This window comes from Acinonyx jubatus, chromosome D1, assembly GCF_027475565.1.
Source record: "Acinonyx jubatus isolate Ajub_Pintada_27869175 chromosome D1, VMU_Ajub_asm_v1.0, whole genome shotgun sequence".
In the NCBI taxonomy this organism is placed as follows: domain Eukaryota; kingdom Metazoa; phylum Chordata; class Mammalia; order Carnivora; family Felidae; genus Acinonyx; species Acinonyx jubatus.
Genome location: NC_069390.1, coordinates 112564975 through 112580014, shown reverse-complemented (window position 1 = coordinate 112580014; position 15040 = coordinate 112564975). Strand labels below are relative to the sequence as shown.

General features: G+C 41.4%; 1 long non-coding RNA gene across 1 annotated transcript in view; it reads left to right on the top strand.

The window, feature by feature from the left end:
* LOC128311972 (uncharacterized) overlaps positions 1 to 15040 on the top strand; it is a 60289-nt gene that overhangs the window by 20226 nt on the left and 25023 nt on the right. Inside the window, exon 2 of the long non-coding RNA XR_008290748.1 lies at positions 6503 to 6676. This is a non-coding gene — a long non-coding RNA (uncharacterized LOC128311972). The remainder of the gene's footprint in view (positions 1 to 6502; positions 6677 to 15040) is intronic.

The following is a 15040-nucleotide window of genomic DNA, read 5'->3' as shown; positions in this document are numbered from 1 at the left end:
ATTCACTTCTTTCTCTCCGTACATCCATACTTGTTAAATTTTTGTTGAATGCATGACTTCACACTCTAATCTGATTACAAAAACCAGCCCTAATAATGGAATCCATGTTTGTCTGTGATAAATAAAGTACAATACATAGGTGCACCTGGGTGGCTCAGTTGGTTAAGCGTCCAACTTTGGCTCAGGTCATGATCTCATAGTGTGCGGTTCAAGCCCCACATCAGGCTCTGTGCTGACAGCTCAGAGCTTGGAGCCTGCTTCAGTTTCTGTGTCTCCCTCTCTGTCTGTCCCTCCCCTGCTTGAGCTCTGTCTCTCTGTCTCTCTCTCAAAAATAAATAAGTTTGTTCCTCTTATTTAAACCTCTTATTAAACCTTTTGTATAATTTAATTCACCCTTTAGTAGACTTAGACCAATTTTAGGCTGATAGTGTGTGATCATGGGTAAATTTAGCTCGATAATGTGCACATTTATGAAGAGACAATATGCGCCCCCAGGAGAAAAGTAAAATGATAGTGTGTTAAATGAAACAGCATGATTTTGTACTCTGTTTTATTTCATTCACCTTGAGTTGTTAATCTCATTTATAAACAACAGAGAAACAACATGTCGTGGGAAGGCATGAGCAGTAAACCATCTTTTCTGCGTCTCTTGCTTTTCTTCGCGTTTTCCCATTTCTGCCCCTCTGGCAACCACAGCCCCACTGCCCGGTGCTCAGGTCCAGGTGTAGGAAGAGCAGCTCTGACCACACAGCTGGAAAGAGCGAGGTCAGCGTCAGAACACCCCCAATACCCAGAGACGTTCAGGCAACAAGCGGGGTCTGGGACCTGCCTCACATAACCGGCCTTCATGTTTCTGCTGCCCAAAGCCTATGCCTTCTATGTTTTCCTCTGTGATCACCAGAAGAGTCCTACTTAGGAAAATCGGCTGATAGAAAAAGCCTTGTTCTCTTGGGTAGTTGAGTTTTCCTGGGACCCTTTCTCCTGATTCAGGAGTAAAGAGCAGCATCCAAATACACCTTATGTCTCACACACATTGACTTTTGTTCCCTTACAGTCTGTGAGCTACACAGCACCTTATAAATGTTAGCAGCAACTTCACTTTTCCAAGAGGTATTTAACCTTGTTTTTTAACACAAGCAAAGATTCTCTCATAAATCAAAAACTCATTCCACTGACAACTGGATAGCACTTACGAGAAAACACTAACGGAGGAAGTTTCTCATGGTACTGTATGTTGTTGCAAGTGAAAAATTTGAATGAGTGAGGATGTCAGACTTGTACTCAGAGCAGCCAGAAATCTGGTGGAGAGGATACATTGAGCCCCTGGGGAAAACGGAGAGAAGTAACAGAAAACATCCTCTCAGCAGCCCTCAGCTCAGTGAGGAGCACAACATCACAATGTTCCTAAGAAACATGACTTTTTAGAAGTAATTTTAGAAGTAGTAATGTTCCTATTATGTTCCAGGGAGAAAAGGTTGATCCCACACATATTTTAGTGAGCAGTGAGGCTTTGGGTATCACAACTAACTCAAATACATGGAGAGATGAGGAAGAAGTCTTCCCTACTACTAAATTACATTCTTCCAAATTCATTCTGACTTCACTTCAGAGTATTGTATTTGCTAGGTGGCTCTCCCACGTCAGCCTGCATCATCAGGGTTATCTGGAGGGCTTGTTCCAACAGAGCAATGAACCCTAAGCCCAGAGTTTCTGATTCACTAGGAGTGGGATGGGGCCTGAGAATTTACATTCCTAGCAGGTGCCCAGGAGATGCTGCTGCTGATGGTCCAGGGACCTTGCTTTGGGAATTTCAGGAGGCTTAAGTAATAGACTACTGTATTTATGACATCACTCTCTAAAATTCATGATTTGTTTGTGATGAGAAGTAACCAGCTAAATGGAAAAGAAAAATGTCTCCTCTGATGGCCTGACGATGGTAAGAGAAACTTATATTAGGCGATTTAAAAATTCATTCTTTCAAAATACAAGATGCTGTCAGGAATCCTGTAATTGGTCAGCTGCTGGGACAGTGGTAAAATGCCTAGTGCTTAACCCAGGTACCAGGTCAGTTTACAGTGTCATGAGCTTCACGTTGGAAAGACCCTGAGTGGGTAACCAGCCAGTGTCACTGGTGCCATTCCCAAAGCAGAGACTATCTGAATAGGAGCGACGAGGAGCATGAACTGAAGAACTGAAGATGAGGGAGAAGCAGGGCTGTGAGAGAACCTTGGAAAAGCAACGTCTCACCTGTGGTCCACCAGCACCACCCTCCACCCCCACCTGCTCCAGACCACGAGAGAAATCTTGGCTTACTTCTGAAAATAACCTTTCCACTCTTGGGTTTGTGGCGGTTGTCTTTCCTTTGCTAACAGTGGAAACTTCCTGCTGCTGTTTTTGACTAAACAACAACACCATCAGAGCCACATAAAAGTGATATGTTTCATCTGGTTTTATTTAAAGAGGATTCGTGTTATAACATTCCTGGAGGGGAGTTTGACCGTATAAGTCAAAAGCTTTCTGAAAAGCATATTCTTTTTGACCCAGAAAATCCATTCTTGGAATTTATTCTGAGGAAATCAACATGAATGTATCTTCAAACATGTAGCAACTTGGATATTTGTCAGAGAAGTGTTTACTTTTAAAACAATGGAGAAACCTAAGTGTCTAATGATTTAATCTTTAAAGATTGCTGGTACATTAATATTGGCATTTAAATATTGTAGAAGAAATTTTAATTAGCTTAGAAAAATATTTAAGAGAGAGTGTTACATTTTAAAACACAAATTTAAATAGTATGCTCTAAATTATTAATTTTTTAAAAATGTGATAGGGACATGTGAAAGTCCATAAGCATCCAGTCTCTACTTAGACACTAAAAATTTTTTAACACTTTTTTTACTTGTCCACATTTTTAACACTTACTTGCATTAAGTTTTATGTGAAGAAAAACAAAATTTTTTTTTTTGCAGTGCCAAATTTAAAAATTTATTATAAAGTCACAGACTCAAGAGTCTGTGGAATTTGCCTAAAGATAAATATGCAAATCAACAAAGCAGAATTCAGAATCTAGGAAAAATTGTTACCGGGTCATGATCTTATGGTTGGTGGGCTTGAGCTCTGCATTGGACTCTGTGCTGACAGCTCAGAGCCTGGAGCCTGCTTTGGATTCTGTGTCTCCCTCTCTCTCTGCCCCTCTCCCATTCATGCTCTGTCACTCTCTCTCAAAAATAAATAAACATTAAAAAAACTTTAATAAATAAAGAAATAAAGAAATAAATAAGGTTAATTTTATTTTCACATATAAATTAATTGTTTGGGCCAGGTTAATGTCAGGATGGTAACTCTGTTCACAAACAACAGGAAAAAAGAAACTAAGTTGATCAGTGGAAATACTCAAGAGACAATTTAACTCCATTTAACAAACAAAAGCTTTTTTTTTTCCCTGTGAAAATATCCAAGGGTGAATAGGAGCTGACCAATCTTTAAACAGAGTCACATCAGGGGCGCCTGGGTGGCTCAGTTGGTTGAGCGTCTGACTCTTGGCTTCAACTCAGGTCATGATCTCGCAGTTCGGTTCGTGGGATCGAGCCCCTTGTGGGGCTCTGCGCTGACATTGAAGAGCCTGCTTGGGATACGCTCTCCCTCTCTCTGCCCCTCCCCTGCTCGTGCATGTGCGCTTTCTCTCTCTCTCTCAAAATAAATAAATAAATATTAAAACATTTAAAATAAAAAGATAAAGACAGTCACATCACTTTGTTGAACGAAACCCTTGACTATTAGGATTCTGCCAGATACGTTATCTTCTCACTAAAAATAAATGAACAAAATATGTGAGATTGTGTTTATTTGGTGTCCAGTGGACAATGCTTCTGCTCATAAGAAGGCAAATATTCCAATACCTACAAATTAAAGAATATAAACCTAATTTCCTTTCATTGCCGTGTCCTCAAACGTTGTACATGAAGGCCTGGCTGGCACCACCGTTTGCAGCATGGGAATAGAACCCGCCCAGGAGCATGGAGGCATGTCCCCTCTGGCTTGGAGCGTCAGGGCTGGCCCAAGGCTCTGACCAGGACACAGAGCTTAAACTACTGCAAGTTCTTCGTGATTTAAGGTGACCTCAGAACTGGATCCTACCATCTGAGTTCTGTTTACAGTTTCCGTAACTGCTCTGTGGTTGTGTGATTACTCAGACAGCCCAAGATTCTCAGACACCTCAACTATAATTGTTTCAGAGAGATGATTCGAAAAGTTTGAAAAAGGTGATCTCTAAAGCGAAAGATTACCTCTGGCTCTGCCATCTTTATTCTAGGCACTCCTTGGTGCTCGCTAAGTATTCTTCACTTTACAAAAACGCCACAGACATGAAATAATTACACAAATAATGCACATTATTCTAGTGGGCCTTTTTAAAAATATAAGCTGGAAACAATTATAAAGCTATTTATAAAAACTCACTATTGGAAATGGAATTTTCTGTTTGTTCTGAACTAAGCAATGAAAGACAACTTCCTATTAAGAAATCAAAGACTAAGGAAATGCCTACAAGCATTAATGACAGTTTTCCATCTATTTTTAAATTAAGTTCATTAGTGACTTATTTTAAATATTTCATTGTAGACTATATTTAATTTTTATGTTTGTATGTAACTGAGTTTAATCCTCATTTTTGAGCACTCAAATGAATTCATATCCTTGATTTAGTTTTAAAAAAAAAGAGCATCACTTCTGAAGTTTCGGGGTCCTGTTTGCTTAACTATTACCTTGAGTACCACTCAAGTATTCATGAAGCTTTTACATTTCCACAATCCATTCACATAATTTATTCTTGTGAGCGTCAAATCACATAATTTTGCACAGGCAAAAAACATAATTATTTTTATTTTTTGAAGTCGAGGAATGTAAAAGAAAACTAATATTATAGTTTACCACTTAGTCACTGAGTTGTTTTTTTAAGTAAAAGTTCTCATTTAAACCTCACTGATACTGGCATTCTCTAGATGAGGAACATTCTCTAGATGAGGAAACAGAAACTCAAGAATTCTGAAATAATAATAATGGGTTCGGGGTAATAATTGGTTAAATATATAAAAACATCTATATTTTATGACTTCATTTATTTGGGTATTTCTAAATTTCAAGTTAAAAGATATTATAACTCCTTTAGATATTTGAAAGTTTTCCACTTAATATTCTGAAAACAAATATCCTTATCTTCAAGGCAATTCAAGCATGTCTTTGTACCTTGCAATCTAAGGATTCTTAAATCATTTATTAAAATAGTCAACATGAGAAATTGCAATATTCAAGGCACCATGTATTTGCAAACATCGATAAAATAAGGTTCTCCAAAAGTTAATTTTGTTAGGCAGATTAATTCTTCCTTCTCACCCTTCATTTCTCTTATTCATTTACCCATCCATCCATTCGCCCATCCATCTGTCCATCCCTCCCTCCCTCCTTCCCTATTATGGGCAGTGACTGCACCATGGGTTGAGATGACAGAGAACCCCCTGCCTCCCAGGAGCAGGGGAGAATCAGAGAAAAGTGACATAATTTGAAAAAAAAAAATGACATTATAGAATGTGACCAAAGAGCTTAGGGCCTACAGAAAGAAGAGACTATAAATATTTATATTTTTAGTGTACCTTTGCCAGTCCTTTGTCATTTTTTAGTTTGACATTTGAATAATGTCTAAAATACCTGATAAAAGCATCAATAGTCCCATTGTGAATTTTAGTTGCACAAAGCAGCGGTTTTTAGTGTTTTCCACAAGTGAGTTCCATGTAATGTGAAACTGTTCGATATGAAGCCAGAAAAAGAAATGGAATTGATATTTTACTTTTTTTAATGTTTATTTTTGAGAGAAAGACAGAGTGTGAACTGGGGAGGGGCAGAGAGAGAGGGAGACCCAGAACCCGAAGCAGGCGGCAGGCTCCAGGCTCTAAGCTGTCAGCCCAGAGCCTGGCGCTGGGCTTGAACTCACGAACCATAAGATCATGACCTGAGCTGAAGTTGGACGCTCAACCCCCTGAGACACCCAGGTGCCCCTGGAATTGATATTTTTAAAGAACATACGCAAAATTTACCCAAATAGGAAACCCACAGTGATGGAAGTTTTCACAACCAATGATAGGACCAGGACACAAGAATGTAATGTTTGCCTCAAAAATTCAAAACCTGCACTATCTTAATTTTTCTGTGGTGTATATAAAGAATAGGATACAGAGGGGCACCTGGGTGGCTCAGTCCGTGAAGCGTCCCACTCTTGATTTTGGCCAAGGTCATGATATCATGAGTATCATGATATTGTGAGTTCAAGCGCCACGCCAGGCTCTGTGCTAACAGGGTGGAGCCTGCTTGGGATTCTCTGTCTCCCTCTCTGCCCCTCCCCTGCTCATGTGCACGGTCTCTCTCTCTCAAAATAAATAAACTTAAAAAAAATTTTAAAAAAATACAATAAAGACAATAAAGGACTTATTGTGACCCCTGTAATTTCCAGGTGTATATGCTTGTGGTGCTTCTGACCTGGAAGAGATCCCAATGACACGATCCTCCTGCACTAATTCCTGAACAAAACTGGGGCCTTGGGTGAAACAGAAGCGGCAGTTTTGAGACGTTAGTTGCTATGATCGGCCTGCAGAAAGAGCAGAGGCCAGCAGTCTTTGGAATTCAGGTAAGTCCTGGGGAACTGGACTCCAGGAGGAAGACGGTGCCACCCGTCAGTGCACCTACGTCTCCGCCCATGGGCGCGCCCTCCTTGCGGGACCCTCCCCACTCCTGGGACACCTGACTTTCCACCTTCGAGGGTCCGCTGGATCCACAGCCCCTGCTGCCCCCGCGTCAGCTGATCTGGAGGGTCAGGGTGGGGGTCGGGGTGATGGTGAAGAGCAGATCCTGCGCCCACCCGCCTGCATCTGTGTCCACACCTGCCGCTCACTCGGGAGGTGCAGGAATTTAGGCGAGGAAACAGTCTGCCCTGATGAGAATTCCAAGGCACACACAGCATGACAGATCGGTTCCACACACGCTTCAACGGTTCGTTTGGTTGTCTGAGCTGTGGATAGATTTCGTGTCCGGCAAACCTGTGGGGCAGAGGAGGGACGTTGTTAGAGACTACCAACAGCTCCATGTGTAAATTCAGATGCGGGTTTGGGGTGATGCTCCCATATGACGATGATGAGGCCCCCAGGGTGACTTGAAGGATCAGCTGATTCTGACTCATATTACTGCATTCTTTCTCTTATAACATATTGGTAAAGAAGGAGAGAAGTTATTTGGCTTTGGTTGTTTCGTGGGGGTTTTTTGAGTATAGTTGCCACAATGTCATGGCAGTTTCAGGTGCATGACGCAATGACCTGGCCAGTCCGTCCACCATGCTGTGCTTGCTACACATGTCCCCACCTGTGACCATCCCAACTCTTACCATATGAAATGTGTCCCCCGTGCTGTGCCTCTTATTCCTATGATCTTCTTCCATAACTGGAAGCCTGTGTCCCCCACCCGAAACCCTTCACCATTTTGCCCACCCCGCACCCCCTCTGCTCCAGCAGCCACCAGTTTGTTCTCTGTATTTATAGTCTAAAAGTTATTTGAATGGTTTAAGGACAGCCCCCCCATATGTCAATAAATTGCTTCTCAAAAGCCTTTCAAATACTATTTTACAAAATCATGAATGTGTCAGATATTCTTAGAAGCAAAGGGAGAGATCTATGAATAAGTTCAGCTGTCCCTAAGGTGAGTAAAATAGACAGACTCGCACATACACTGTAAAAATGTGAACATATCGCCTGGAGAATAGAATCCAAAAGTATAAGGTATATAGCGTGACCCATAATCCTAAAAGGATAAGAGCCCCTGACACAAATGATCTATGGAGTCTCTTCTACTCAAAAATTCTGCTCTTCTATTATTAAATTTCCTAGTAGTAGATAGCTAGATCCTTGTGGCCAGGGTTTCTTAATTAGCATGGATTGGACTGTAATTACATACTATTTTAAGCTTCAAAAAAAGAATGAAATTAACTTCTATTTTAAGACAATACTAAAATGTTTTTGTCCTTTCTGTCTTTGGATCACTGCATTTTGGAACTGAGAGGACGCATGAACTTTATGCTACAACAGAGGACTAGCCACAAATGCACTCGTATCGGGAAGGTCACGTTACCCCTTCATCACAGTAAAGCACTTCTCCAACCACAGATAGCTGAAGCTGTGCACCAACATTTAGAGAAATGTTCTTCCTCCAGCTTCTCATTCCCATTAATATATATATGCATACATATATATTATATATTATCATATATTATGCCTATGTGTATATATATATACACATAGGCATCTGGGTGGCTCAGTCAGTTGAGTGTCCAGCTTCAGCTCAGGTCACGATCTCACAGTTTGTGGGTTTGAGCCCCATGTCAGGCTCTGTGCTGACAGCTCAGAGCCTGGAGCCCGCTTCGGATTCTGTGTCTCCCCCTCTCTCTGCCCCTCCCCCACTCGCATTCTGTGTGTGTCTCTTTCTCTCACCAAAATAAATAAACATTAAAAAAAATTTAAAAGTATAGATATATATCAGTTAGAACCCAAACAGAATAAATTCAGTATAGGAGCAAGACACAAAACAGGAGAAATCAGGAAGTATCTTCATCTTCTTTGAGCAAACTTCTTAACCTCCCCCGGGGCCTAGGTTTCCTTTGTTACAAAAATTAAAAGGTAGGGAATCCAATCTCCTCCCTTTCCCCCCATCTGCCAAAACCTCACTCAGCCTGGACGTGCCTCCCTCGAATTACTTCTGCCTGCTTGAAAAGACGGTGGAAGAAGACCTGGAAAGGGTGGAATAAGTCCTTTAGAACGCGGTGTTGACTCACAGAGCCACGATTCTCAGATCAGACACAACGATTTTGCCTGTATTCAGAAATGGGAGGTTGAAAGATGCCGTGAACATGTGATTTGAAGACCCACAGCTGTTTGGGAGAAAATAGCAACAAGAGACCTTTAGGGATAGATTTAGTGAGATTATTCATTCGTACCCCGTTGTGTACAGAATCAGCATACGAGGTAAAAGGCGGGCTGTCCTGCTCCCCAGAGAGCGGGTGAGTGAAGCACCAGAGCTACAGGGAGAGATTTAAGGGAAATACTTATGTTGCTGTTTACATAGTTTTTTCTATGTTGTGTGTCAATTAAAATTGTTCAAAGAGGAAAAATAAAACCAACATATTATAACTTAGATTTGAAGATTAATATTTAACTTTTTAATCAAATCTATGTGTTGCCTGCAGCCAGGCTCAACAAACTATAGTTTGTGAGCCAGTAGCTATTTTTGTAAAACGAGTATTTATTGGGGGTGTGGGGAGGGACGTGAGCATCACGCAACATCGGACATCCTTCCTCGTCTGGCCTCATCCTGACAATTAAATGTCGTATCAGTAGCTTATGGAAAGGGAGTGTGTTCTACCCCAACCTTTGTACCATTTGACCTTCACCCATCTCGCCCACCCCAGCCCATCTCCAGCAACTCCCAGTCTGTTCTCTTTGTCTCTGAGTTAGAGGCCACACATAAGTAAGATCACGTGGTATTTGTCTTTCTCTATCTGACTTATTTCACTCAGTATGATGCCCTCAAGGTCCATCCAGGTTTTGCCAAATGACAAGATTTTCTTCTTTTTTATGGCTGAATACTATTCCATTGTGTGTATGTATCACATTTATCCAAGAGAAATGAAAACATCTGTCCACAAAAACACAAATCTCAAGTCTATTTATAACTATTTTCTCCATAAGAGTCAAACAAAATAAAACAGAACAAAGCCAGGAAACAACTCACATATTGTACCAGATGTAGAGTTGGACAGATTTTAATGCATTCATTCCATGGAAAACTGCCCAGCCACAATAATGTACAAACTACGAAAACATAGATGTGTATGAACTTCAAAAACAGCCTATCGGGGCGCCTGTCTAGTTCAGTTGATTGAATGTCCAGCTCTTGGTTTCAGCTCAGGTCATGATCCCAGGGTCATGGGATTGAGCCCTGCCTCGGGCTCTGTGCTGAGTGTGGAGCCTGCTTGGGATTCTCTCTTTCTGTATGCCCTTCCCCTGCTCACATACACTCTCTCTCGCTCTCTCAATCTCTAAAATCACACACACACACACACACACACACACACACACACACACCCCGTATCCAACTAAAGACACAGTGCACAAGAGAAACAAGATGGACCAGGAAGAGGAAAAGAGGGAATTTTATATTGGGTGATGACGTGTCCTCTGCTTTAATTGGAACAGTTTTATTACATGGTTGCTTACATATATCAAAGCACATTAAATTGCACGCTTACAGTTTACATACAATAAGACAACAGATTTTACTTTAAAAAAAAAAAGGAGAAGAAGAGGCCCTCTACACACCAGGTGCTGCAGCCACAAAGAAAGCCCACCCAGCCTCCCTTCCAGAAAGGACTTGCTCCCCACCTGTGAGGAGTGGTCTGCAGACAGGCTCCCAGCTCTCCGCAGCCCAGGCAGGGCCTGAAGGACTGGCTTGCCCCAAGTCCTGTCCCTCCCGGGCATCCTGCAGCCCATGGCTGAGTGGGCCACACTGACAACAGTACTGGTTCCAGCAGTGCCCACGCCCCGCCAGCCTGGGCCTTGCACACGTGTGACGCAAGCCTCACTTCTCCCCAGGCCCAGCGTGGCCTTCTCTCTTGTTCCCTTTCAGGGCATGACCCCTGGCACGTGTCGTCCGCCCTAAACTCCAGCTCCATGCCCACTTCCAGACAACCCACATGTGACGCCACAGCGTCCCGTTCCCACCGAACTTCCCCGAAGTTTCTTTGGCACATGCCTCAGAACCCTGCCACCAGGACATCCCACCTTAGCTCACTAACAGCCGGCACACTGGAATGTTCCGATCAGCAGGAAGTCATGTGCAGGCAGCAGAACATGGTCGGCATGCTGGAAGTAGGGACCTGGGGGGCAGGAGGCTGCTTGCAAAGGCCGCACAGGCTGCCGGGAGCTCAGTGAGGCCACTTTGGTACCCTGGGTCCCACGCTAACAGGAAGTCATAGGAAACCCCAATGGGCCCTGAAAATATGCCAAAGAGGTGGTAATTGGAACCAGAGACCACAGATTTGTGTGCAAAGGGCTGCTCAGAGAATTATGCCAAGAATTACCATGCTTTTTAATAATAGTTTATAATTACTACATAACTTCACTAAAATAATTAAAATAACGTCAATCCTACACTAACACTTCCAAACACCTGTTCAGCTAGTAGATGTATACCAGTCATTTTATCCCTTCGTTCGTTCAGCAAATATGTACTGAACACCTACCATCCAGGCACATACAGCCCACGATTCATAAGTACATTCAAGCTGCAGGTCAAGTTTCCACAGCGTGCTCTGCAGTTACTGGATATTTCTACCACCTGACACATCTGTGCGGAGAAAAACTCCAGGTGTGCATCATGGTGTGACAACCTGCTGGTGCCCGAGTCTGGACATCCATGACCGCTGAGCTGAGGGTTCCTGCCACCGGTCCCTGCTTTGCTTTCCCGGGCCTTTTTCAGTTTCTTTCTTTGTCTTCCTGAGGCACAGTCGGGTTATGTCACACGAGTTTCAGGCACACACAGCTCCACACGTTGTGCCCTGCTCACACGGCCTGTCACCAACATAAGGCTACTCGGACCACTACCACACAGCACTGGTGTCCTCCCCGTGAGGTCACGTTTCATCCCCGTGACTTGTTCTCCCATCACTGGCAGCCTGTGTCTCCCCCTTCCCTCCACCCATTCTGCCCATCTCTGCCTACCTCTCCCCTCTGGCTACCATCAGTTTGTTCTCTGTATTTATGGGTCTGTTTCTGTTTATTTGTTTGTTTGTTTGTTTGTTTGCTTGTTCATTTTCTGTTTTTTACATTCCACATGTAAGTGAAATAATATGATATTTGCCTTTCTCTGAGTTGGCTCACTTAGCATAATACCTTCCAAGTCCATCCATGTTGTCACTAATGGCAAGACCTCATTCTTTTTTGTGGCTGAGTAGTGTTCCTGTGTGTGTGTGTGTGCCATATCTTCTTCATCCGTTCATCTATCAGTGGGCACTTAGGTTTATTCCATGTCTTGGCTGTTGTAAATAATGCTGCAATGAACATAAGGGTGCATGCATCTTTTTGAATTAATGTTTTCATATTCTTTGGGTAAATGCACAGTGGTGGAATTACTGGATAATATGGTACTTCTCTTTTTAATTTTTTAAGGAAACTACATACTGTTTTCCACAGTGGCTCTGCCAGTTTACACTCCCACCAACAGTGCACAGGTTCCTTTTTCTCCACATCCTTGCCAGCACTCGTTGTTTCTTGTCTTTTGGGCTGTAGCCATTCTGACAGGTATTCAGGTGCTATCTCATTGTGATTTTGATTTGCATTTCCCTGATGATGAGTGAAGTTGAGCATATTTTCATGTGTCTGTTGGCCGTCTGTGTATTTTGTTTAGAAAAATGTCTATTCAGGTCCTCTGCCCAGTTTTTAATAAGATTGCCTGGGTTTTTTTGATGTTGAGTTGTAGAAGTTCTTTATATGTTTTGGATATTAACCCCTTATTAGATATATCATTTGCAAATATTTTCTCCCATTCAATAGGTTGCTTTTTTGTTTTGTGGATGATTTCCTGCACTTTACAAAGGGTTTTTGTATTCATGTCATCCCAATAGATTATTTTTGCTTTTGTTTCTCTTGCATTAAGAGACATATTTAGGGGCGCCTGGGTGGCTCGGTCGGTTAAGCATCCGACTTCAGCTCAGGTCGTGATCTCACAGCTCATGGGTTCGAGTCCCACATCAGGCTCTGTACTGACAGCTCAGAGCCTGGAGCCTGCTTCAGATGCTGTGTCTCCCTCACACTCTGCCCTTCCCCCACTCGAGCTCTGTCTCTTCTCTCTCTGTCAAAAATAAAATAAAACATTAAAAATTCTTAAAAAGGAGACATACCTAGAAATATGTTTCTTTGGCCAATGTCAAAGAAATTATTGCCCGTGTTCTTGTCTGGGATATTTATGGTCTCAGGTCTAACTTTAGGTCTTTAATCCATTTTGAGTTTATTTTTGTGTATGGTGTAAGAAGGTGGTCCAGTTTCATTCTTTTGCATGCTGCTGTCCAGTTTTCCCACACATTTTGTTGAAGAGACTGTCTTTTCCCCATTAGATATTCTTGCCTTCTTTTTCATAGATTAATTGACCATCTAAGCATGGGTTTATTTCTGGGCTATCTATCTTGTTCCATTGATCTATATTATCTGTGTTTGTGCCAGCACCGTACTATAGTTTTTCATAGCTTGAAATTTGGGACTGAGATACCTCCCAAGATTTTTCTCAAGATTACTTTGGCTATTCAAAGTCTTTTATGGTTCCTTACAAATTTTAGTATTATTTTTTTCTAGCTCTGTGAAAAATGCTGTTGGTATTTTGACAGGGATTGCATTGAATCTGTAGATTGCTTGGGGTAATATGGACATTTTGACAATATTAATTTTTCCACTCCATGGGCATGGCAATGGTATATCTCTCCATTTTTTTCATCTTTAATTTCTTTCATTAAAGTTTTATACTTTTCAGAATACAGACCATTTACCTTCTTGGTTAAATTTATTCCTAGGTATTTTATTCTTTTTGGTACAATTATGGGATTGTTTTCTTAATTTCTCTTTCTGCTACTTTGTTATTATTATATTGAAACTCAACATATTTCTGTATGTTAATTTTGTACCCTGCAATTTTACTGCATTATTTCATTAGTTCTAATAGTTTTTTAGTGTGTTTTTTAGGTTTTTTATGTGTTTTATCATGTCATCTGCCAATAGTGACAGTTTAAATTCTTCCTAACCAATTGTGTTGCCTTTTATTTCTTTTGCTTGCCTGATTGCTGAGACTAGGACTTCAACACAGGTGGTGAGAGTAGACATCCTTGTCTTAATTGTGGTATCAGAGCAAAAGCTCTCAGCTTTTTCCCACTAAGTATGATGTTAGTTGTGGGTTTGTGATATATGGCCTTTATTATGTTGAGATCTGTTTCCTCTAAGCCCACTTTGTTGAGAACTTCTTTCATAAATGGATGTTGAATTTTGTCAAATGCTTTTCCTGGATCTATCAAAATGATCATATGGTTTTTATCCTTCATTTTGTTAATGTGATGTATCACGTTGATTGGTTTGCAAATATTGAACCATCTTGTACCCTGGAACAACTCCCTCTTGATCGAGATGACTGATTCTTTTAATGTATTGTTGGATTCAGTTTGCTAATATTTTGTTGAGGAGTTTCGCATTTATGCTCATCAGGGATATTGGCCTATAGTTTTCTTTTTTATGTAATGTCTATCTGATTTTGAAGTCAGGGTATTACTGGCCTTGTAGAATGAATTTGAAAGCTTTCCTCCCTCTTCTACTTTCTAGAAGAGTTTGAGAAGAATAGGTATTAACTTCTTTAAATGTTTAGTAAAATCTATCTGGTCCTAGACTTTTGTTTGTTGGAAGAGTTTTTTGATTACTGATTTCAGGGCACCTTTTGAAATAACTGCTTAGCACTGAGCCTGTGAAAAGGTAGTGTCCTCTGCCCAACCACCTTATAAGTAAGAGGTACTTTCTACCCTGCTTTCTACCATCTCCTGACCCATGGCCTGGAACAGAGGACTGCTGTCCCCCAGATCATTCCCGAAGTTCCCCTCCCCCATATCTAAGATCTATAAATAACAAATCTTGTGACTTTATTTCTTTGGTGTGGGAGTATTGCTTCTCAACAGATCTGTCTGTACTACCTATGCTATACCTCATGGAATGGAGGCACATTTAACTAGTACAGATTATATCATTAGCCACTCCTTTGTGGAATTGTTATACTAAGACCTTATTCTTGACACACTAAAATATATCTTTGTGAATGATTTGTGTGAGCACTCAAGTACATTCAGGTGAGATGAGTACCACGTAATAAACTATTCAACACCAAGAAGCAAACAGCAGGGAAAAGAATTATTCAAACACATACT